This window comes from Pristiophorus japonicus, chromosome 23 (genome assembly GCF_044704955.1).
Source record: "Pristiophorus japonicus isolate sPriJap1 chromosome 23, sPriJap1.hap1, whole genome shotgun sequence".
NCBI lineage: Eukaryota > Metazoa > Chordata > Chondrichthyes > Pristiophoridae > Pristiophorus > Pristiophorus japonicus.
The window spans coordinates 14,137,411-14,162,637 of record NC_091999.1 but is presented as its reverse complement, the minus strand read 5'-3'; the positions used below and the strand labels follow the sequence as shown (position 1 = coordinate 14,162,637).

Below are 25,227 nucleotides of genomic sequence, written 5' to 3'. Positions count from 1 at the left end.
TTATCTAATCCCGTTGATATTATCAAAGTGTCCCGTTATCACATCCTTTATAATAGACTCTAGCATTTTCCACACGACTGATCTGTACTTCCCTGTTTTCACTCTCCCCCTTATTTAATAGTGGGGTTACATTTCCCACACTCCAATCTGCAGGAACTGTTCCATAATCTGTAGAATTTTGGAAGATGTCAACCAATACATCCCTTATTTCCATGGCTACCTCTTTTAGTATTCTGGGATGCAGACCATCAGGCACTGGGGATTTATCTACCTTCAGTCCCATTAGTTTCTCCAGCAATATTTTCTTACTAATAATCATTTCCTTTAATTCCTCTTGCTCCCTATACCCTTGGTTCCCTAGCATGTCTGGGACGTTATTTGTCTCCTCTTCTGGGAAGACAGAATCGAAGCCTTTATTTAGTTGTTCTGCCATTTCCTTTTTCCGCATTATAAATTCTCCGGTTTCTGACTGTAAAGGACCGACATTTGTCTTCAGTAATCTTTTTTTCTTTTTACATACTTGTAGAAACGTTTGCAGTCGGTTTTTATGTTTCTTGCAATTTACTCCCGTACTTTAGTTTTACGCTCTTAAATCAATCTTTTGGTCCTTTTTCGATGAATACTAAACTTTTCCCAATCCTCAGGCTTGCTACTTTTTCTGGCAACTTTGTATGACTTCTTTTTAGATCTAATACCATCCTTAATTTCTTTTGTTAGCCATGGTTGGGTCACTTTTACTTTTATGTTTATGCGCCAGAAAGGAATGTATAAATGTGGCAAATCATGCATTCGTTCCTTAAATGATAGACATTGCATATCCACCACCATGCCTTTTAATGAATCTGCACATTCTATCATAGCCAATTCATTTCTCATACCTTCGTAGTTTGCTTTGTTTAGATGTGGACCCTAATTTCGGATTGGACTACTTCACTTTCCATTTAATAAAGAATTCAATCATGTTATAGAAACATAGAAACATAGCAAATGGGTACAGGAGTAGGCCATTCGGCAGTTCGAGCCTGCACCATCATTCAATAAGATCATGGCTGATCATTCTCCTCAGTACCCCTTTCCTGCTTTCTCTCCATACCCCTTGCTCCATTTAGCCGTAAGGGCCATATCTAACTCCCTCTTGAATATATCCAATGAACTGTCATGAACAACTCTCTGCTTTAGAGAATTCCGCAGGTCAACAACTCTCTGATTGAAGACGTTTCTCCTCATCTCAGTCCTAAATGGCTTACCTCCTTAGACTGTGTACCCCTGGTTCTGGACTTCCCCAACATCGGGAACATTCTTCCTGCATCGAACCTGTCCAGTCCCGTCAGAATTTTATATATTTCCATGAGATCCACTCTCATCCTTCTAAGCTCCAGTGAATACAGGCGCAGACGATCCAGTCTCACCTCATATGTCTGTCGTGCCATCCCGGGAATCAGTCTGGTGAATCTTCGCTGCACTCTCAATAGCAAGAACGTCCTTCCTCAGATTAGGAGACCGAAACTGAACACAATATTCCAGGTGAAACCTCACCAAGGCCCTGTACAAGTGTAGTAAGACCTCCCTGCTCCTATACTCAAATCCCCTAGCTATGAAGGCCAACATACCATTTACCTTCTTCACCGCCTGCTGTTCCTGCATGCCAGCTTTCAACGACACCCAGGTCTCGTTGCACCTCCCCTTTTCCTAATCTGCCGCCATACAGATGATATTCTGCCTTCGTGTTCTTGCCACCAAAGTGCATCACCTCACATTTATCCAAATGATACTGCATCTGCCATGCATTTTCCCACTCACCTAACCAGTCCAAGTCAGCCTGCAGCCTCTTAGCATTCTCCACAAATCTCACACCACCACCCAGCTTAGTGTCATCTGCAAACTTGGAGATATTACACTCAATTCGTTCATCTAATCATTGATGTACATTGTAAATAGCTGGGGTCCCAGCACTGAGCCCTGCGGCACCCCACCAGTCACTGCCTGCTATTCTGAAAAGGACCTGTTTATCCCGAATCTTTGCTTCCTGTCTGGCAACGAGTTCTCTATCCACATCAGTACATTGCCCCAATACCTTGTGCTTTAATTTCGCACACGAATCTCTTGTGTGGGACTTTGTCAAAATCTTTTGAAAGTCCAAATACACCACATCCACTGGTTCTCCCTTGTCCACTCTACTAGTTACATCCTCAAAAAAATCCAGAAGATTTGTCCCTTTCATAAATCCATGCTGACTTGGACCGATCCTATCATTGCTTTCCAAATGCGCTGCTATTTCATCTTTAATAATTGATTCCAACATTTCCCCCACTACTGATGTCAGGCTAACCGGTTTATAATTACGTGTTTTCTCTCTCCCCGTCACTCTTCCCTAAAGGACCCCGCACAACAAGACTTAATTGATCAGAAGGTTCACCAGACTGATTCCCGGGATTGCAGGACAGACATATGAGGAGAGACTGGATCGTCTGGACCTGTATTCACTGGAGTTTAGAAGGATGAGAGTGGATCTCATGGAAATATATAAAATTGGGTATTGTGCCTGTTTCCGCATAGGCTGCTCAACATACAGGTCGAAAAAAAACACCTCGTACACACTCCAGGAATTTATTTTGGTTTGGCCAGTCTAAATGCAGATTAAAGTCACCTACGTTTACTGTAGTACCCTTGTTACATGCATCTCTAATTTCCTGTTTGATGCCATGCCCTACATTACCACCATTGTTTAGAGGCCTATAGATAACTTCCACCAATGTTTTCTGCCCCTTGGTGTTGCCTAGCTCCACCTAGACATTCGACATCTTGATTTTCTGAACCAATATCCTTTCTCACTCTTGATCGGATTTCATCCTTTACTAACAACGCCCTTTTCCATTTTGCAAAATATCGAATATCCTGGGCTATCGAATTCACAACCCTGATCATCCTGCAACCATGTGCCGTAATTGCAACTATATCGTATCCATTTACATCTATTTGCGCTGCCAATTCATGTACCTTGTTACGGATGCTTCGTGCACTCAGATACAGTGCTTTTAGATTAGTATTTTTAGCATTATTAAACATCTTAACATTATTTTGTACTATAGCCCTATTTGTCTTATCGCTATTTTTTCTTACCTGGCCCCTATTTGCTAGAGCACTTTTTTGTTTGTATGCTCTATCCCTTCCTGACGTAAACTGTGCATCATAACCACAGTCAGTTTCTTGCATTGCTTCCTTTTCTTTTCTCTTGCATTCTGGATTTCACTTTATTGTGAACCTCTCCCCGCATTATTTACTTTAAAGCCCTATCTACCTCCCTGGTTATTCGATTAGCTAGAATTGTGGTCCCAGCATAGTTCAGGTGTAGTCTGTCCCTGCGAAACAGCTCTCTCTTTCTCGAGTCTTGGTGCCAGTGCCCCAAGAATCGAAACCCACTTCTTCGACACCAACCTCTGAGCCACGTATTCATCTCCCTGATTCGACTGAGCCTATGACAATTTGCTCGTGGCTCAGGTAATAATGCAGAGATTATAAGCTTTGTGGTTCTGTTTTTCCATTTAGTCCCTAGCTGTTCAAACTCTCTCAGCAGAACTCTTTCTTAGTCCTACCTATGTCATTAGTACCTACGTGCAACACGACAAATGAACCCTCCCCCTCCCATTAAAACTTCTTCTCCAGCCCGGAAGAGATGTCCTTTATCCTGGCACCGGGTATGAAACAAAATCTTCGGGACCCATGCTCTAGGTTGCAGAGAACCCTATCTATCCCCCTAAATATAATGTTCCCTACCACAACCACTTTCACAGAAACATAGAAATATAGAAAATAGGTGCAGGAGTAGGCCATTCGGCCCTTCTAGCCTGCACCACCATTCAATGAGTTCATGGCTGAACATGCAACTTCAGTACGCCATTCCTGTTTTCTCGCCAAATCCGTTGGTCCCCCTAGTAGTAAGGACTACATCTAATCCTTTCTGAATATATTTAGTGAATTGGCCTCAACAACTTTCTATGGTAGAGAATTCCACAGGTTCACCATTCTCTGGGTGAAGAAGTTGCTCCTCATCTCGGTCCTAAATGGCTTACTCCTTATCCTTAGACTGTGACCCCTGGTTCTGGACTTCCCCAACATTGGGAATATTCTTCCTGCATCTAACCTGTCTAAACCCATCAGAATTTTAAACGTTTCTATGAGGTCCCCTCTCATTCTTCTGAACTCCAGTTGATCCAGTCTTTCTTGATAGGTCAGTCCTGCCATCCCGTGAATCAGTCTGGTGAACCTTCGCTGCACTCCCATGAATAGCAAGAATGTCCTTCCTCAGGTTAGGAGACCAAAACTGTACACAATACTCCAGGTGTGGCCTCACCAAGTCCCTGTACAACTGTAGCAACACCTCCCTGCCCCTGTACTCAAATCCCCTCGCTATGAAGGCCAACATGCCATGTGCTTTCTTAACCGCCTGCTGTACCTGCATGCCATCCTTCAATGACTGATGTACCATGACACCCAGGTCTCGTTGCACCTCCCCTTTTCCTAATCTGTCACCATTCAGATAATAGTCTGTCTCTCTGTTTTTACCACCAAAGTGGATAACCTCACATTTATCCACATTATACTTCATCTGTCATGTATTTGCCCACTCACCTAACCTATCCAAGTCGCTCTGCAGCCTCATAGCATCCTCCTCACAGCTCACACTGCCACCCAACTTAGTGTCATCCGCAAATTTAGAGATACTACATTTAATCCCCTTGTCCAAATCATTAATGTACAATGTAAACGGCTGGGGCCCCAGCACAGAACCTTCCCTCCCTCCCCCTTCCTCCCTCCCTCCCCATCCTCCCTCCCTCCTCCTTCCTCCCTCCCTCCCCATTCCTCCCTCCCCTTCCTCCCTCCCTCCCCCTTCCTCCCTCCCTCCCTCTTCCTCCCTCCCTCCCTCTTCCTCCCTCCGTCTGCCCCGCTCCCACTCCCTCCCTCTGCCCCGCTCCCGATCCCTCCCTCTGCCCCGCTCCCGCTCCCTCCTTCTGCCCTCCTGCCTCCCTCCTGCCCCGCTCCCTCCCTCTGCCGCGCTCTCTGATGTTGCTCCGCACAAAGATGGCACTTTCTTTCCTCTTTACTCCCCCGACTGCGTTATGCACCACGGTGCCTTGGTCAATCTGCTATTCCACCCCGCAGTCTGCACCCTTGTCCACAAGCGTTTCAAGAACGTCAAATCTATTGGAGAAGTGCAGGGACTGAGGCTCCAGCAATACTAAGTCCTGGATCCCCGTACCTGCCTCACTCGCAGTCGCACCCTCCTGTCGACTACGTGCTAATTCTAAAGTATTTAATTTACACGGTGTAGCTGCCTCCTGGAGGAAAAGGTCCAGATAACTTACTCCCGCCCTGATGTCTCGCAATGTCTGCAGTTCGGACTCCAGCTCCTCAACTTGGAGTCGAAGTTTGTCGATTCGCAGACACTTACCGCAGATGTAATCGCCCTGGACCAAAACTTTCAGAAGCTCCCACATATTGCAGCAGCTCCTGTTTCACCATTATTTAATTTAATTAATTAGTTTAATGTTAATCAAATTATTTACCATATATTCTTTATTTAATTAGTTAAACAAATAAAGGTCAGTTTTTAGAATGTAGTTATCTGCTATATGTTAATTTAAATGAAAAGATTAGCCCACAATCTCTACTAATCACTTACCTGCCTTACCTGTGATGTCACACAGCAGAGTTCTCCCCATCCGGAGCCGTGCGATCTCCTGGGAGAGGCAAAAAAACAGATAAAAACCCAGGCCAATTGCGGAATAAATCTGGGAAAATTCCTCTCCGTCCCCACCAGGTGATGGAAATGAGCCCAGGAGATCACACTGGCCGTCTTAAATTCCTTGAATTTGCAGGTATGCTTTTATCCCCACTCTCGGGCCTCAGTCTACTCCCACTCAGGTTCGCCGCCGCTCTGCAGAAAAAAGTTAGGAAAAACAAGGCAAAGCAACACCTCCACCCTCAACTTCACCAAACTCTCCCACTTACCAAACTCTCAGGTTTCCCACTCTGAGCTGCTGCACTCCGTCCTACCTGCACCCAGCCCTCGGTTTTTAAACTGCTTGTGGCTCAGATGAGTCACCGTTGGTCAAATGTTTAAATAACCGGTTTTAACTAGTTTTAACTAGCCAGTTTTTCGAAAACTTGTGCAGATCTAGCTAGTTTGTCTCTGCTTAAGTTTGAAAGAATCCTAAATATTTAATGGTTAACCTTACTTAGAAGCTATTAACACTTGTCAGTTGCCTCCAAATGGTTTAAAACAGATTATTCCTTAAAACTCTCCCACTGACCAAAATCTCAGGTTTCCCACTCTGAGCTGCTGCACTCCTGGAGACCTGAATAATTGGGCTGGAGAGAGGGCTTTAATCTAGATAGTTGGGGGAGGGGTCAGGTGAGCAGACATTTAATAAGGCAAAGGCAATAGAGTAGGGTAGCAGTGGGCGAAATGAGAACCAGAGAGGAAGGGACAGAATGCATAAAGATATGTGTATCAGAAAGTGGAGTCAAACCAGGGAAAAACGGTAAAAAAAGGCAAAATTAAAACCTCTTTATCTCAATGCAAGCAGCATTCGTAACAAGATTGAAGAGTTGACAGCACAGATTGGTGCACAAAATCAAAGCACATGGTGTTGGGATTAATGTACTGAAGTGGATAGAGAACTGGTTGGCAGACAGGAAGCAGAGAATCGGGATAAACGGGTCCTTTTCAGAATGGCAGGCAGTGACTAGTGGGGTGCCGCAGGGCTCAGTGCTGGGACCCCAGCTCTTTACAATATACATGAACGATTTGGTTGAAGAAATAGAGTGTAATATCTCCAAGTTTGCGGATGACACTAAACTGGGTGGCGTTGCGAGCTGTGAGGAGGACGCTAAGAGGGTGCAGGGTGATTTGGACAGATTAGGTGAGTGAGCAAATACATGGCAGATGAGGTATAATGTGGATAAATGTGAGGTTATCCATTTTGGGGGCAAAAACACGAAGGCAGCAGACTAGAAAAAGGGGAGGTGCAATGAGACCTTGGTGTTATGGTTCATCAGTCACTGAAAGTGGGCATGCAGGTACAGCAGGCGGTAAAGAAGGCAACTGGTATGTTGGCCTTCGTAGCAAGGGGATTTGAATATAGGAGCCAGGAGATCTTACTGCAGTTGTACAAGGCCTTAGTGAGGACAAATATGGAATATTGTGTTCAGTTTTGGTCTCCTAGTCTGCGGAAGGACGTTCTTGCAGTTGAGGGAGTGCAGCGAAGGTTCACCAGACTGATTCCAGGGATGGCAGGACTGTCATATGAGGAGAGATTGGATCAACTAGGCCTTTATTCACTGGCGTTAAGAATGATGAGAGGGGATCTTATAGAATCATATAAGATTCTGACGGGACTGCACAGGTTAGATTCGGGAAGAATGTTCTCGATGTTGGGGAAGTCCAGAACCAGGGGGCATAGTCTTAGGATAAGGGGTAGGCCATTTAGCAGTGAGATGAGGAGAAACTTCTTCACTCAGAGAATTGTTGACCTGTGGAATTCCCTGCCGCAGAGAGTTGTTGATGCCAGTTCATTGGATATATTCAAGAGGGAGTTAGATATGGTCCTTACGGTTAAGGGGATCAAGGGGTATGGAGAGAAAGCAGGAAAGGGTAACTGAAGGAATGATCAGTCATGATCATATTGAATGGCGGTGCAGGCTCGAAGGGCCCAATGGCCTACTCCTGCAGCTATTTTCTATGTTTTTATGTTTGTAAAACAGAAAATGATGGAAATACTCATCAGATTAGAGACAGGGACAAAATGAGACAGGCAAAGACACGGACAGGGATGATGGGAAAGAGAGAGACAGTCAGACAGAGAGTCTGAGAGAATCCCATTGGAACAGAACTGGACACCGTGAGAGAGAGACAGATTGAGAGACAGAGACAGAGAACCAGGAACAGACAGAGTGAGCAGAGGGAGGCAGACTGAGGGAGACAAAGACTCAAGCACACAAACACATACACAGCTCTCTAAAGAGAGAAAGGCAGAGACTGAGATACACAGATACATTTCACAATTTAATTTCATGATCGGCTCAGAGTGTCACAGAGTTGCAGCAAATTGAAGATTCTTCAGATAAAAATCCGGCATCACTGGGCAGGATAGGAAAAATCTCTGTTAAATTAAAGAGATTCTAGGAGTGGGGTTCGAATCCACGCGGGAAAAACCCATGGAATTTTAAGGCCAACGCCTTAACCACTCGACCATCCTGGTCTTTGCAGTGTTTGGATTCTGTCTCTATGAGAATCTGGGATTCAGCTCCACCCCCACAGCAACACACACACAGACACATCGGGTTTCAGTGAGCATTTACGAAAGTTTTTAGTAATATTGACACGGGCGCAAGTCTCCGATTCTTTTTCGAGTAATGCTCTGGGAACTTTCACATCCACCCGAGGTTGCAGACGGAGCTTCAATTTAACATTTCAGCCGATGGTCAACAGCTGCAACAATGCAAAATTCCCCAAGTACTGCACTTGAGTATCAGCCAAGATTATCTGCTCAAGTCTCAGGAGTGGGATTTACACACACAACCTCCCGATTCAGTCGAGAATGGAGCCAATGAACCAAGGCCGATACCAAAGATCACAACCGTATTATTTTCCCCAAGTTTTTAAAAAATTTCCAGGACATACCAAATTCATGGTGATGATTTGCATCGACAGTTGCACATACATAGAGACAGACATACAGATAGACATACACAGACACACAGACACACAATAACTAAAAATATACACGCATCAACATAGAAACATAGAAACATAGAAATTTGTTGCAGGAGCAGGCCATTCAGCCCTTCGAGCCTGCACCACCATTCAATAAGATCATGGCTGATCATTCAACCTCCGTAACCCTTTCCTGCTTTCTCGCCATACCCCTTGAACCCTTGATCCGTAAGGGCCATATCTAACTCCCTCTTGAATATATCTAACGAACTAGCCTCAACAACATTCTGCGGTAGAGAATTCCACAGGTTAACCACTCTTTGAGTGAATACGTTTCTACTCATCTCGGTCCTAAATGGCTTACCCCTTATTCTTAGACTGTGATCCCTGGTTCTCGAACTTCCCAGTAACAGAAACATTCTTCCTGCCTCTCACTTGTAAAATTTTGTCAGAATTGTATTTGTTTCAAGAGATCCCCTCTCATTATTCTAAACTCCAGCGGATACCAGCCCAGTTGATCCAGTCTCTCTTCATATGTCAGTCCTGACATCCCGGGAATCATGCTGGTGAACCTTCGCTGTACTTCCTCAATAGCAAGGACGCCCTTCCTCAGATTCGGAGACCAAAACTGAACACAATATTTCAGGTGTGGCCTCACCAAGGCGCTGTACAACTGCAGTAAGACCTCCATGTTCCTATTCTCAAATCTCTTAGTTATGAAGGCGAACATGCCACTTGCCTATTTCACTGCCTGCTGCACCTGCATACCAACAATCAATGACTGATGTACCATGACACCCAGATCAAGATATACACAGGTTACCTTAGACAAATAAATAGATAGACAGGCAGGGTCACTGTCGCTACTTTGTCTGGCTTTTGCGTTTTTCAGTCGAGAATGCTGCCACTGAAGCAAAGCCGATACCAAAGTTCACAATCATATTATTTTCCCCAAGTCTTTTTAAAAAGTTCCAGGACATACCAAATTCATGGTGGTGATTTCCACAGACAGTTGCACATACACAGAGACATATATACAGATAGACAGACACAGAAACACACATACATACATAACGAAAAATATACATGCATCAACGGACATGCACAGATGCCTTTGACATTTCGAGGGATAGACAGGCTAAATCACTGTCGCTACTTTGACTGATTTTTGCACTTTTCTATCCGTATGTATCGTGAATATTGCAGATTAATAAAAATGAGAAAAGAATGTCAGTGTTGAAAGGTGTGGGACGTTATTCCGCCTATCTCAGGATTAGTTTTGCAAAAATCTGGTTAAATTGTAAAATGGAATGAAAAATGCTGCGAATCACAGTTGGCAGGATTCGAACCTGCACGCAGAAAACCCAAAGGATTCGAGTCCATCGCTTTAACCACTCGGCCACAACTACTGCGTCTCTGGCACTTTAAATGTTACTCAGAAAAAACTCAGTCATCCATCTCTGTGCAACAGACGGTCACAGAATCCTGAAAAAGTCTCTGTTTGCAAAAAATCTGGAAGAGGCAATCTCCTCTTGCTGTATTTTTACTGTTCTATATTGTTCTGGAACTTTTTAATATGAATCTATGCCAAGAAACAGAATTAAAATTCGACATTTTGAAAAAACTGCTTTTCCGTCGGGGAATTGAACCCGGTCCTCCGGCGTAACAGGCGAGCAAAATCACCACTATACAGACGAAGGTACGGGCTGTGTCAGAGCAGTAATCGAGCTGTGAACAGAAGTCGACAAACACATTGAGAGACAGAGACAAACCGACAAACAGGGAGAGACAGACAGCGAGAGAGAGAGACAACGAGAGACAGAAACGGTGAGACAGAAAAGTCAGGCAGACTGAGTGAGAAAAAGACTCAAACACCTACATATACAGAGATGTGTGTGTGTGATCTACAAAGAGAGAGAGGGAAAGAGTGAGAGAAAGACAGTGATAAAGACAGTGACAAGGAGAGAGACAGACAGAGAGAGAGCGACAGATAGAGAGAGAGACAAAGAGATAAACAGAAAATGATGGAAATACTCAGCAGGTTAGAGACAGGAACTACCAGCGACAGGCAAAGAGAGGCAGATCGGCAGAGACATAGACAGACAGAGATGATGGGAAAGAGTGAGACAGTCAGACAGAGAGACTGAGAGAATCCCATTCGAACAGAACAGGATACGGTGAGAAAGAGACGGACACATTGAGAACCAGAGACAAACAGGGAAACAGGGAGAGACAGACAGCGAAATAGAGACAAAGAGAGACAGAAAGTTTGAGAGTGAAAGGGAGGATCAGACTGAATGAGAAAAAGACTCAAACACACAAATACACAGGGGTGTATTTGCGTGCTCCATAAAGAGAGGGAGGCAAATAGTGATGGAATGACAGAGAAAAGGACAGGGACAAAGAGAGAGACAAAGAGGGAGACAGATAGAGAGAAAGACAGATAGAGAGAGATACATAGAGACAAAAACAGAAAATAATGGAAATACTTATCAGGTTAGAGACAGAGACTAACAGAGATAGGCAAAGACATGGACAGACAGAGATAATGGGACAGAGAGAGGCAGTCAGACAGAGAGTCTGAGAGAATCCCATTTCAACAGAACTAGACACCGTGAGAAAGAGACAGATTGAGAGACAGAGACAAACAGAGAAACAGGGATAGACAGAGTGGGTCAGAGAGAGACAAAGACTCAAACACACAAACACATAAACAGCTCTCTAAAGAGAGAGAGCGGCAGAGACATTTCACAATTTCATTTCATTATCGGTTCAGAGTGTCATGTAGTTACAGAAAACTGGAGGTTCAGCAGATGAAAATCGGGTATCACTGAGCAGGATGGGAAAATCTCTGTTTAATTCAGGAATTGGGTTCGAACCCACGCGGGTATAAACAAGTTAGATTTTAAATCCAACACATTAACCATTCAGCCATCCTGGTCCTGATCCTATCAGTGGTTGGACTCTGCCTCTGTGAGAATCTGGGCTTCAGCTCCAACCCACAGCGACACACAGACACATAGGATTTCAGGGAGCATTTACGAAATTTTTTCGTAATATTGACACGGGCGCAACTCTCCTATTCTTTTTGACTCAGGCTCTGGGAACTTTCACATCCACCCGAGGGTGCAGATGGAGCTTCAATTGAACATTTCAGCCGATGGCCAACAGCTTCAACAATGCAAAATTCCATAAGTACTGCATTTTAGTGTCAGCCAAGATGATGTGTTCAAGTCTCAGGAGTGAGACTTACACACTCAACCTCCTGATTCAGTCGAGAATGGAGCCACTGAACCAAAACAAATACCAAAGTTCACAACCGTTTTATTTTCCCCAAGTTTTTTAAAAAGTTCCAGGGCGTACCAAATTCATGGTGATGATTTCCACAGACAGTTGCACATACACAGAGACATACATACAGATAGACATACACAGACACACGCACACACAATAACCAAAAATATACATGCATCAACATAGAAACATAGAAATTAGGTGCAGGAATATGCCATTCGGCCCTTCGAGCCTGCACCACCATTCAATAAGATCATGGCTGATCATTCAACCTCAATACCCCTTTCCTGCTTTCTCTCCATACCCCTTCATCCCTTAGTCATAAGGGCAATATCTAACTCCCTTTTGAATATATCGAACGAACTGGCCTCAACGACATTCTGCAGTAGAAAATTTCACAGGTTAACCACTCTCTGAGTGAAGACGTGTCTCCTCATCTCGTTTCTAAATGGCTCACCCCTTATTCTTAGACTGTGATTCTTGGACTCGAACTCCCCAGCAACGAGAACATTCTTCCAGCCTCTAATCTGTCCAATCTCGTCAGAATTTTACATGTTTCTTTGAGATCCCCTCTCATTCTTCTCAACTCCAGTGGATACCAGCCCAGTTGATCCAGTCTCTCCTGATATGTCAATCCTGCCATCCCGGGAATCATGCTGGTGAACCTTCACTGTACGCCCTCAATAGCAAGGACGTCCTTCCTCAGATTCGGAGACCAAAACTGAACACAATATTCCAGGTATGGCCTCACCAAGGCCCTGTACAACTGCAGTAAGACCTCCCTGCTCCTATACTCAAATCCCCTCGCTATGAAGGCGAACATGCCATTTGCCTTCTTCACCGCCTGCTGCACCTGCACACCATCAATCAATGACTGATGTACCATGACACCCGGATCAAGATATACACAGGCTGCCTTAGACAAATGGATGGATAGACAGGCAGGGTGACTGTCGCTACTTTGGCTGGCTTTTGCGTTTTTCAGTCGAGGATACTGCTACTGAACCAAAGCCGATACCAAAGTTCACATCCGTATTATTTTCCCCAGGTCTTTTTAAAAAGTTCCAGCACATACCAAATTCATGGTGATGATTTCCACAGACAGTTGCACAGACACAGAGACATATATACAGATAGACAGACTCAGAGACACACACACCCACACACATAACCCAAAATATACATCCACCAACAGACATGCACAGATGCCTCAAACTTATCGAGGGATAGATAGGCTGAATCACTGCCGCAACGTTGGCTGATTTTTGCATTTTTCTATCCGTATGTATCGTGAATATTGCAGATTAATAAAAATGAGAAATAGATGTCAGTGTTGAAAGGTATGGGACGTTATTCCGCCTCGAGACAGTTTTGCAAAAACCTGGTTAAATTGTAAAATGAAATGAAAAATTCTGTGAATCGTCGTCGGCAGGATTCGAACCTGTGTGCAGAAAACCCAAAGGATTGCTAGACCATCGCTTTAACCACTTGGCAACAACGACTGCGTCTCTGGCACTTTAAATGTTACTCAGAAAAAACTCAGTCATCCATCTCTCTGCAGCAGACGGCTGCAGATTCCTGAAAAAGTCTCCGTTTGCAAAAAATCTGAAAGAGGCAATCTCCTCTTGCTGTATTTTTACTGTTCTATATTGCTCTGGAACTTTTTAATATCAATCTATACCAAGAAACAGAAGTAAAATTCGACATTTTGAAAAAGCTACTTCTCCGTTGGAGAATTGAACCCGGTTTTTCCGTGTAACAGGCAGGCATAATCACCACTTTCTGGACGAGTGAACGGGTTGCATCAGAGTAGTAATCAAGCTGTGAACAGAAATCGACAGACACATTGATCGACAGAGACAAACCGACAAACAGGGATAGACAGACAGCGAGAGAGAGACAACGAGAGACAGAAAGGGTGAGACTGAAAAGTCAGGCAGACTCAGTGAGAAAAAGACTCAAATACAGAGATGTGTGTGTGTGATCTATAAAGAGAGAGAGGGAAAGAGTGAGAGAAAGACAGTGATAAAGACAGTGACAAGGAGAGCGACAGATAGAGAGAGAGACAAAAATATAAACAGAAAATGATGGAAATACTCAGCAACAGGCAAAGAGAGGAACTACCAGCGACAGGCAAAGAGAGACAGATCGGCAGAAACATAGACAGACTGAGATGATGGGAAAGAGTGAGACAGTCAGACAGAGTGACTGAGAGAATCCCATTCGAACATAAGTGGACACGGTGAGAAAGAGACAGACACATTGAGAACCAGAGACAAACAGGGAAACAGGGAGAGACAGACAGCGAGATAGAGACCAAGAGAGACAGAAAGTTTGAGACTGGAAGGGAGGATCAGACTGAATGAGAAAAAGACTCAAACACATACATACACAGAGATGTATTTGCGTGCTCCATAAAGAGAGGGAGGCAATTAGCGATGGAATGACAGAGAAAAGGACAGGGACAAAGAGAGAGATAAAGAGGGAGACAGATAGAGAGAAAGACAGATATAGAGGGAGAGACATAGAGACAAAAACAGAAAATAATGGAAATACTTATCAGGATAGAGTCAGGGACTAACAGAGACAGGCAAAGACATAGACAGGCAGAGATAATGGGAGAGAGAGACAGACTGAGAGAGACAAAGACTCAAACACACAAATACAAACACAGCTCTCTAAAGAGAGAGAGCAGCAGAGACCGATAAATTTCACAATTTCATTTCATTATCGGCTCAGAGTGTCACATCGTTACAGAAAATTGGAGATTCAGCAGATTAAAATCGGGTATCACTGAGCAGGATGGGAAAAATCTCTGTTTAATTAAGGAATTCCCAGGAGTGTGGTTCGAACCCACGCGAGTATAATGACATTAGATTTTAAGTCCAACGCCTTTACCACTCGGCCATCCTGGTCCAGATCTGGTCAGCGGTTGGACTCTGCCTGTGAGAATCTGGGCTTCAGCTCCACCCCCACAGCAACACACAGACACATAGGATTTCAGGGAGCATTTACGAACATTTTTCGTAATATTGACACGGGCGCAACTCTCCTATTCTTTTTCGACTAAGGCTCTGGGAACTTTCACATCCACCCAAGGGTGCAGATGGAGCTTCAATTTAAAATTTCAGCCGATGGACAACAGCTTCAACAATGCAAAATTCCCCAAATACTGCATTTGAGTGTCAGCCAAGATGATGTGTTCAAGTCTCAGGAGTGGGACTTACACACACAACGTCCTGATCAGTCGAGAATGGAGCCACTGAACCAACACCGATACCAAAGATCACAACCGTATTATTTTCCCCAAGTTTTTTCAAAAGTTCCAGCACATACCAAATTCATGGTGATGATTTCCACAGACAGTTGCACATACACAGAGACATACATACAGATAGACATACACAGAAACACGCACACACAATAACCAAAAATATACACGCATCAACATAGAAACATAGAAATTAGGTGCAGGAATATGCCATTCGGCCCTTCGAGCCTGCACCACCATTCAATAAGATCATGGCTCATCATTCAACCTCATTACCCCTTTCCTGCTTTCTCTCCATACCCCTTCATCCCTTTAGCCGTAAGGGCAATATCTAACTCCATTTTGAATATATCTAATGAACTGGCCTGAACGACTTTCTGCAGTAGAAAATTTCACAGGTTAAGCACTCTCTGAGTGAAGACGTGTCTCCTCATCTCATATCTAAATGGCTTACCCCTTATTCATAGACTGTGATTCTTGATCTCGAACTCCCCAGAAATGAGAACATCCTTCCAGCCTCTAAGCTGTCCAATCTCGTCAGAATTTTACATGTTTCTTTGAGATCCCCTCTCATTCTTCTCAACTCCACTGGATACCAGCTCAGTTGATCCAGTCTCTCCCGATATGTCAGTCCTGACATCCCGGGAATCATGCTGGTGAACCTTCACTGTACGTCCTTCCTCAGATTCTGAGACCAAAACTGAACACAATATTCCAGGTGTGGCCTCACCAAGGCCCTGTACAACTGCAGTAAGACCTCCCTGCTCCTATACTCAAATCTCTTAGCTATGAAGGCGAACATGCCATTTGCCTATTTCACTGCCTTCTGCACCTGCATACCAAAAATCAATGACTGATGTACCATGACACCCAGATCAAGATATACACAGGGACCTTGGACAAAAATATGAATAGACAAAAATATGAATGTCGCTACTTTGGCTGACTTTTGCGTTTTTCAGTCGAGGATACTGCCACTGAACCAAAGCCGATACCAAACTTCACAACTGTATTATTTTCCCCAAGTCTTTTTAAAAAGTTCCAGCACATACCAAATTCATGGTGATGATCTCCACAGACAGTTGCACATACACAGAGACATATATACAGACTCAGAGACACACACACACACACACATAACCAAAAATATACATGCACCAACAGACATGCACAAATGCCTTAGACATATAGAGGGATAGACAGGCTGAATCACTGTTGCTACTTTGACTGATTTTTGCGTTTTTCTATCCGTATGTATCGTGAATATTGCAGATTAATAAAAATGAGAAATAGATGTCAGTGTTGAAATGTGTGGGACGTTATTCCGCCTATCTCAGGATCCGTTTTGCAAAAACCTGGTTAAATTGTAAAATGGAATGAAAAATGCTGTGATTTGTAGTTGGCAGGATTCGAACCTGCGTGCAGAAAACTCAAAGGATTCGAGACCATCGCTTTAAACACTCGGCAACAACTACTGCGTCTCTGATACTTTAAATGTTACTCAGAAAAAACTCAGTCATCCATCTCTTTGCAGCAGACGGCCACAGAATCCTGAAAAAGTCTCCGGTTGCAAAAAATCTGGAAGAGGCAATCTCCTCTTGCTGTATTTTTACTGTTCTATATTGCTCTGGAGCTTTTTAATATGAATCTACACCAAGAAACAGAAGAAAAATTCGGCATTTTGGAAAAGTTACTCTTCTGTCAGAGAATTGAACCCGGTTCTCCCGCGTAACAGGCGGGCATAATCACCACTATATGGACGAGGGAACATGTTGCATCAGAGCAGTAATCGAGCTGTGAACAGAAGTCGACAGACACATTGATCGACAGAGACAACCCGACAAACAGGGATAGACATACAGCGAGAGAGAGACAACGAGAGACAGAAAGGGTGAGACTGAAAAGTCAGGCAGACTCAGTGAGAAAAAGACTCAAACACCTACATATACAGAGATGTGTGTGTGTGTGATCGATAAAGAGAGAGAGGGAAAGAGTGAGAGAAAGACAGTGATAAAGACAGTGACAAGGATAGACAGATAGAGAGAAAGCGACAGATAGAGAGAGAGACAAAGACATAAACAGAAAATGATGGAAATACACTAACCAGGTTAAAGACAGGAACTACCAGCGACAGGCAAAGAGAGACAGATCGGCAGAAACATAGACAGACTGAGATGATGGGAAAGAGTGAGACAGTCAGACAGAGAGACTGAGAGAATCCCATTCGAACAGAACTGGACACGTGAGAAAGAGACAGACACATTGAGAACCAGAGACAAACAGGGAAACAGGGAGAGACAGACAGCGAGATAGAGACAAAGAGAGACAGAAAGTTTGAGAGTGAAAGGGAGGATCAGACTGAATGAGAAATAGACTCAAACACATACATACACAGAGATGTATTTGCGTGCTCCATAAAGAGAGGGAGGCAATTAGCGATGGAATGACAGAGAAAAAGACAGGGACAAAGAGAGAGACAAAGAGGGAGACAGATAGAGAGAAAGACAGATAGAGAGAGAGATATAGAGACAAAAAACAGAAAATAATGGAAATACTTATCAGGTTAGAGTCAGGGACTAACAGAGACAGGCAAAGACATGGACAGACAGAGATAATGGGACAGAGAGAGACAGTCAGACAGAGAGTCTGAGAGAATCCCTTTGCAGCAGAACTAGACACCGTGAGAAAGAGACAGATTGAGAGACAGAGACAAACAGAGAAACTGGGACAGACAGAGTGTGTCAGAGAAAGGAAGACTGAGAGAGAGACAAAGACTCAAACACACAAACACAAACACAGCTCTCTAAAGAGAGAGAGAGCGGCAGAGACCGAGCGACACAGATACATTTCACAATTTCATTTCATTATCGGCTAAGAGTGTCACATCGTTACAGAAAATTGGAGATTCAGCAGATTAAAATCGGTATCACTGAGCAGGAAGGGAAAAATCTCCGTTCAATTAAGGAATTACCATGAGTGGGGTTCAAATCCACGCAAGTATAAAGCCATTAAATCTTAAGTCCAATGCCTTTACCACTCGGCCATCCTGGTCTTGATTCTGTCAGCGGTTGGACTCTGCCTGTGAGAATCTGGGCTTCAGCCCCACCCCCACAGCGACACACAGACACATAGGGTTTCAGGGAGCATTTACGAACATTTTTCGTAATATTGACACGGGCGCAACTCTCCTATTCTTTTTCGACTAAGGCTCTGGGAACTTTCACATCCACCCGAGGGTGCAGATGGATCTTCAATTTAAAATTTCAGCAAATGTTCAGCAGCTGCAACAATGCAACATTCCCCAAGTACTGCATTTGACTGTCAGCCAAGATGATGTGTTCAAGTCTCAGGAGTGGGACTTACACACACAACCTCCTGATTCAGTCGAGAATGGAGCCACTGAACCAAAACCGATATCAAAGATCACAACCGTATTATTTTCTCCAAGCTTTTTAAAAAGGTCAAGGACGTCCCAAATTCATGGTGATGATTTCCACAGAGAGTTGCACATACACAAAGACATATATACAGATAGACATACATAGAGACACACACACACAATACACGCATCAACATAGAAACATAGAAATTAGGTGCAGGAATATGCCATTCGGCCCTTCGAGCCTGCACCACCATTCAATAAGATCATGGCTCATCATTCAACCTCAGTACCCCGTTCCTGCTTTCTCTCCATACCCCTTGATCGATTTAGCTGTAAAGGCCATATCTAACTCCCTTTTGAATATATCTAACAAACTGGCCTCAATGACATTCTGCAGTAGAAAATTTCACAGGTTAAGCACTCTGTGAGTGAAGAAGTTTCTCCTCATCTCGGTCATAAATGGCTTACACCTTATTCTTAGACTGTGATCCTTGGTCTCGAACTCCCCAGCAACGAGACCATTCTTCCAGCCTCTAAGCTGTCCAATCTCGTCAGAATTTTATATGTTTCTATGAGATCCCCTCTCATTCTTCTAAACTCTAGTGGATACCAGCACAGTTGATCCAGTCTCTCTTCATATGTCAGTTCTGCCATCCCGGGAATCATGCTGGTGAACCTTCGCTGTGCTCCCTCAATAGCAAGGACGTCCTTCCTCAGATTTAGAGACCAAAACTGAACATAATATTTTCGGTTTCGTTTTACTAAGGCTCTGAACAACTGCAGGAAGACCTCCCTATTCCTATATTCAAATCTCCTAGCTATGAAGGCGAACATGCCATTTTTCTTCTTCACCGCCTGCTGCACCTGCATACCAACAATCAATGACTGATGTACCATGACACCCAGATCAAGATATACACAGGTTGCCTTAGACAAATAGATGGATAGACAGGCAGGGTGACTGTCGCTACTTTGTCTGGCTTTTGCGTTTTTCAGTCGAGGATACTGCCACTGAACCAAAGCCGATACCAAAGTTCACACCGTATTATTTTCCCCAAGGCTTTTTAAAAAGTTCCAGGACAGGCCAAATTCATGGTGATGATTTCCACAGACAGTTGCACATACACAGAGACATATATACAGATAGACAGACACAGAGACACACACACACACACACACACACACATAACCAAAAATATACATGCACCAATGGACATGCACAGATGCCTCAGACATATAGAGGGATAGACAGGCTGAATCACTGTCGCTACTTTGGCTGATTTTTGCGTTTTTCTATCCATATGTATCTTGAATATTGCAGATTATTAAAAATGAGAAATAGATGTCAGTGTTGAAATGTGTGGGACGTTATTCCGCCTATCTCAGGATCAGTTTTGCATAAACCTGGTTAACTTTTAATGAAAATTGCTCGGAATCGTAGCCAGTAGAATTCATACCTGCGGGGGGGGGAACCCCAAAGGATTTCTAGACCATCGCTTTAACCACTCGGCCACAACTACTGTGTCTCTGGCACTTTAAATGTTACTCAGAAAAAACTCTTTGCAGCAGACGGCCACAGAATCCTGAAAAAGTCTTCGTTTGCAAAAAATCTGGAAGAGGCAATCTCCTCTTGCTGTATTTTTACTGCTCTATATTGCTCTGAAACTTTTTAATATGAATCTATGCCAAGAATCAGATGTAAAATTCTACATTTTGAAAAAGCTGCTTTTCCGTTGGGGAATTGAACCCGGTTCTCCCACGTAACAGGCGAGCATAATCACCACTATACAGACAAGGGTACGTGTTGTGCCCCAGCAGTAATCGAGCTGTGAACAGAAGTCGACAGACACATTGAGAGACAGAGACAAACCGACAAATAGGGATAGACAGACAGCGAGAGAGAGACACAACAAGAGACAGAAAGGGTGAGGCAGAAAAGTGAGGCAGACTCAGTGAGAAAAAGACTCAAACACCTACATATAAAGAGATGTGTGTGTGAGATCAATAAAGAGAGAGAGGGAAAGAGTGAAAGAAAGAAAGTGATAAAGACAGTGACAAGGAGAGAGACAGATAGAGAGAGGGCGACAGATAGAGAGAGAGACAAAGACAAAAACAGAAAATGATGGAAATACTCAGCAGGTTAGAGACAGGAACTACCAGCGACAGGCAAAGATAGGCAGAAACATAGACAGACAGAGATGATGGGAAAGAGTGAGACAGTCAGACAGAGAGACTGAGAGAATCCCATTCGAACAGAACTGGACACGGTGAGAAAGTGACAGACACATTGACAACCAGAGACAAACAGGGAAACAGGGAGAGACAGACAGCGAAATAGAGACAAAGAGAGACAGAAAGTTTGAGACTGAAAGGGAGGATCAGACTGAATGAGAAAAAGACTCAAATACATGTATTTGCATGCTCCATAAAGAGAGGGAGGCAAATCGTGATGGAATTACAGAGAAAAGGACAGGGACACAGAGAGAGACAAAGAGGGCGACAGATGGAGAGAAAGAGATAGAGAGAGAGACATCGAGACAAAAACAGAAAATAATGGAAATACTTATCAGGTTAGAGACAGGGACTAACAGAGACAGGCAAAGACATGGACAGACAGAGATAATGGGACAGAGAGAGGCAGTCAGACAGAGAGTCTGAGAGAATTCCATTGCAACAGAACTAGACACCGTGAGAAAGAGACAGATTGAGAGACAGAGACAAACAGAGTTTGTCAGAGAGAGACAGACTGAGAGAGACAAAGACTCAAACACATTCACAGCTCTCTGAAGAGAAGGGAGAGCAGCAGAGACCGAGCGGCACAGATACATTTCACAATTTCATTTCATTGTCGGCTCAGAGTGTCACACAGTTACAGAAAATTGGAGATTCAGCAGATGAAAATCGGGTATCACTGAGCAGGATGGGAAAAATCTCTGTTTAATTAAGGAATAACCAGGAGTGGGGTTTGAACCCAAGCGGGTATAAACCTATGAGATCTTAAGTGCAACGCCTTTACAACTCGGCCATCCTGGTCCTGACCCTGTCAGTGGTTGGAATCTGCCTGTGAGAATCTGGGCTTCAGCTCCACCCCCATAGCGACACACAGACACATTTAATTTCAGGGAGCATTTACGAACATTTTTCGTCATATTGACACGGGCGCAGCTCTCCTATTATTTTTTGACTCAGGCTCTGGGAACTTTCACATCCACCCGAGGGTGCAGATGGAGCTTCAATTTAAAATTTCAGCCGATGGTCAACAGCTTCAACAATGCAAAATTCCCCAAGTACTGCATTTGAGTGTCAGCCAAGATGATGTGTTCAAGTCTCAGGAGTGGAACTTACACACACAACCTCCTGATTCAGTCGAGAATGGAGCCACTGAATCAAAACTGATACCAAAGATCACAACCGTATTATTTTCCCCAAGTGTTTTAAAAAGTTCCAGGATGTACCAAATTCATGGTCATGATTTCCACAGACAGTTGCACATACACAGAGACATACATACAGATAGACATACACAGACACGCGCACACACAATAACCAAAAATATACACGCATCAACATAGAAACATAGAAACATAGAAATTAGGTGCAGTAATATGCCATTCGGCCTTTCGAGCCTGCACCACCATTCAATAAGGTCATGGCTCATCATTCAACCTCAGTACCCCTTTCCTGCTTTCTCTCCATACCCCTTGATCTCTTTAGCCGTAAGGGCCATATCTAACTCCCCTTTGAATATATCTAACCAACTGTCCTCAATGACTTTCTGTGGTAGAAGATTTCACAGGTTAACCACTCTCTGAGTAAAGACGTTTCTCCTCATCTCGTTTCTAAATGGCTTACCCCTTACTCTTAGACTGTGATCCTTGGTCTCAAAACTCCCCAGAAATGAGAACATTCTTCCAGCCTCTAAGCTGTCCAATCTCGTCAGAATTTTATATGTTTCTGTGATATCCCCTCTCATTCTTCTAAACTCCAGTGGATACCAGACCAGTTGATCCAGTCTCTCCTGATATGTCAATCCTGCCATCCCGGGAATCATGCTGGTGAACCTTCGCTGTACTCCCTCAATAGCAAGGACGTCCTTCTTCAGATTCGGGGACCAAAATTGAACACAATATTCCAAGTGTGGCCTCTCCAAGGCCCTGTACAACTGCAGTAAGACCTCTCTGCTCCGATACTCAAATCCCCGAGCTATGAAGGCGAACATGCCATTTGCCTTCTTCACCGCCTGCTGCACCTGCATGCCAACTTTCAATGACTGATGCACCATGACACCCAGATCAAGATATACACAGGTTGCCTCAGACAAATAGATGGATAGACAGGCAGGGTCACTGTCGCTACTTTGGCTGGTTTTTACGTTTTTCTATCCATATGTATCGTGAATACTGCAGATTAATGAAAGAAAGAAAACTGCGGCTGCATCGAAAGATGTGGGACGTTGCTCCATCTATCTCAGAATCAGTTTTGCAGTAACGTGGTTAAATTGTGAAACAGAATGAAATATGCTGAGAAACATAGTCGGCAGGATTCAAACCTGCGCAGAGAAACCCCGATGGATTTTTTGTCCATTGTCTTACCCACTCGGCCTCGACTACTGGCTCGCTGCATCATTAAATGTTACTCAGATAAAACTCAGTCATCCATCTCTGTGCAGCAGATGGCCACAGAATGCGGAAAAAGTCTCCGTTTGCTAAAAATCTGGAAGAGGCAATATCCTCTTCCTGTATTTGTACTGTTCGAAATTGCTCTGGAACATTTTAATATGAATCAACACCAAGAAACAGAAGTAAAATTCTGCATTTTATAAATGCTGCCACCGCATCGGGAAGTAGAACCACGGTCTCCGGCGGAACAGGCGGGGATACTCACCACGATATCAGAGCAGGAATCGAGCTGTGAATGGAACTGGACACCATGAGAAGACGACAGACACATTGAGAGACAGAGACAAACAGACAAACAGGGAGAGACTGACAGCGAGATAGAGACAATGAGAGACAGAAAATGTGAGACTGAGAAGGAGAGGCAGACTGAGTGAGAAAAAGACTCAAACACACACAAATACAGAGATGTGTGTGTGATCTGTAAAGAGAGAGGGAAATAGTGAGAGAAAGACAGTGATAAAGACAGTGACAAGGAGAGAGAGCAACAGATAGAGAGTGTCAGAGATAGAAACACAAATGATGGAAATACTCAGCAGGTTAGAGACAGGAACTAACAGAGGCAGGCAAAGACATGTACAGATAGAAATGATGGCAAGAGAGAGCCAGTCTGACAAAGAGTCTAAGAGAATCCCATTGGAACAGAACTGGACACCGTGAGAAAGAGACAGAAACACAGGAACAGACAGAGTGAGTCAGACTGAGAGTGACAAACACACAAACACAAACACACCTCTCTAAAGAAAGAGAGAGGCAGAGACCGAGCGACACCGATACATTTCACAATTTCATTTCATTATCGGCTCAGAGTGTCACTGAGTTGCACATTCAACAGATGCAAATCGGGTATCACTGATGAGAATGGGAGGAAATCCGTGTTAAATTAAAGAAGTACCAGGAGTCAGGTATGAGAACACCCCATTGAATTTTAAGGCCAACGCCTCAACCACTCGGCCATCCTGGTTCTGTCAGAATATGGATTCTGTCTCTGTGAGAAACTCGGCTTCAACCCCACCCACACAGACATGTCGGCTTTCAGTGAGCATTTACGAACATTTTTAGTAATATTGACACGGGGGAAACTCTCCTATTCTTTTTCGAGTAATGCTCTGGGACCTTTCACATCCACCCGAGGGTGCAGACGGAGCTTCAATTTAACATTTCATCCGAAAGTCAAAAGCATCAACAATGCAAAATTCCCCAAGTGCTGCACTTGAGTGTTAGCCAAGATTATATGCTCAAGTCGCAGGAGTGCGACTTGAACACACAAACTCCTGATTCAGTCGAGAATGCTGCCACTGAACCAAAGTCGATACAAAAGTTCAGAACCGTATTATTTTCCCCAAGTCTTTTTTATAAGTTCCAGGACATACCAAATTCATGGTGATGATTTCCACAGACAGTTGCACATACATAGAGACATATATGCAGATCGACAGACACAGAGACACACACACATACATAACCAAAAATTTACACGCACCAACGGACATGCACAGATGCCTTTGACATATAAAGGGATAGACAGGCTGACTCACTGTCGCAACTTTGACTGATTTTTGTCTTTTCCTATCCATATGTATCGTAAATATTGCAGATTAATAAAAATGAGAAAATAATGTCAGTGTTGAAAGGTGTGGGACGTTATACCATCTGTCTCAGGATCAGTTTTGCAGAGATCTGGTTAAATTGTGAAATGCAATGAAAAATGCCGAAAATCATATTGGGCAAGATTCAAACCTGCGCAGGGAAAACCCAATGGATTTCTAGTCCATCGCATTAACCACTCGGCCACGACGAATGCGTCTCTACCTTCTTAAACGTTACTCAGAAAAAACTCAGTCATCCAACTCTGTGCAGCATACGGCCAAAGAATCCTTAAAAAGTC

General features: G+C 43.7%; 1 protein-coding gene and 1 non-coding gene across 3 annotated transcripts in view; one reads left to right on the top strand and one right to left on the bottom strand.

The window, feature by feature from the left end:
• LOC139235632 (zinc finger protein 239-like) overlaps window positions 1-25,227 on the top strand; it is a 786,713-nt gene that overhangs the window by 720,487 nt on the left and 40,999 nt on the right. The window lies entirely within an intron of this gene.
• On the bottom strand, window positions 14,843-14,925 carry trnal-uaa (transfer RNA leucine (anticodon UAA)). Its single transcript has one exon. It is a non-coding gene; the product is annotated as a tRNA-Leu (tRNA).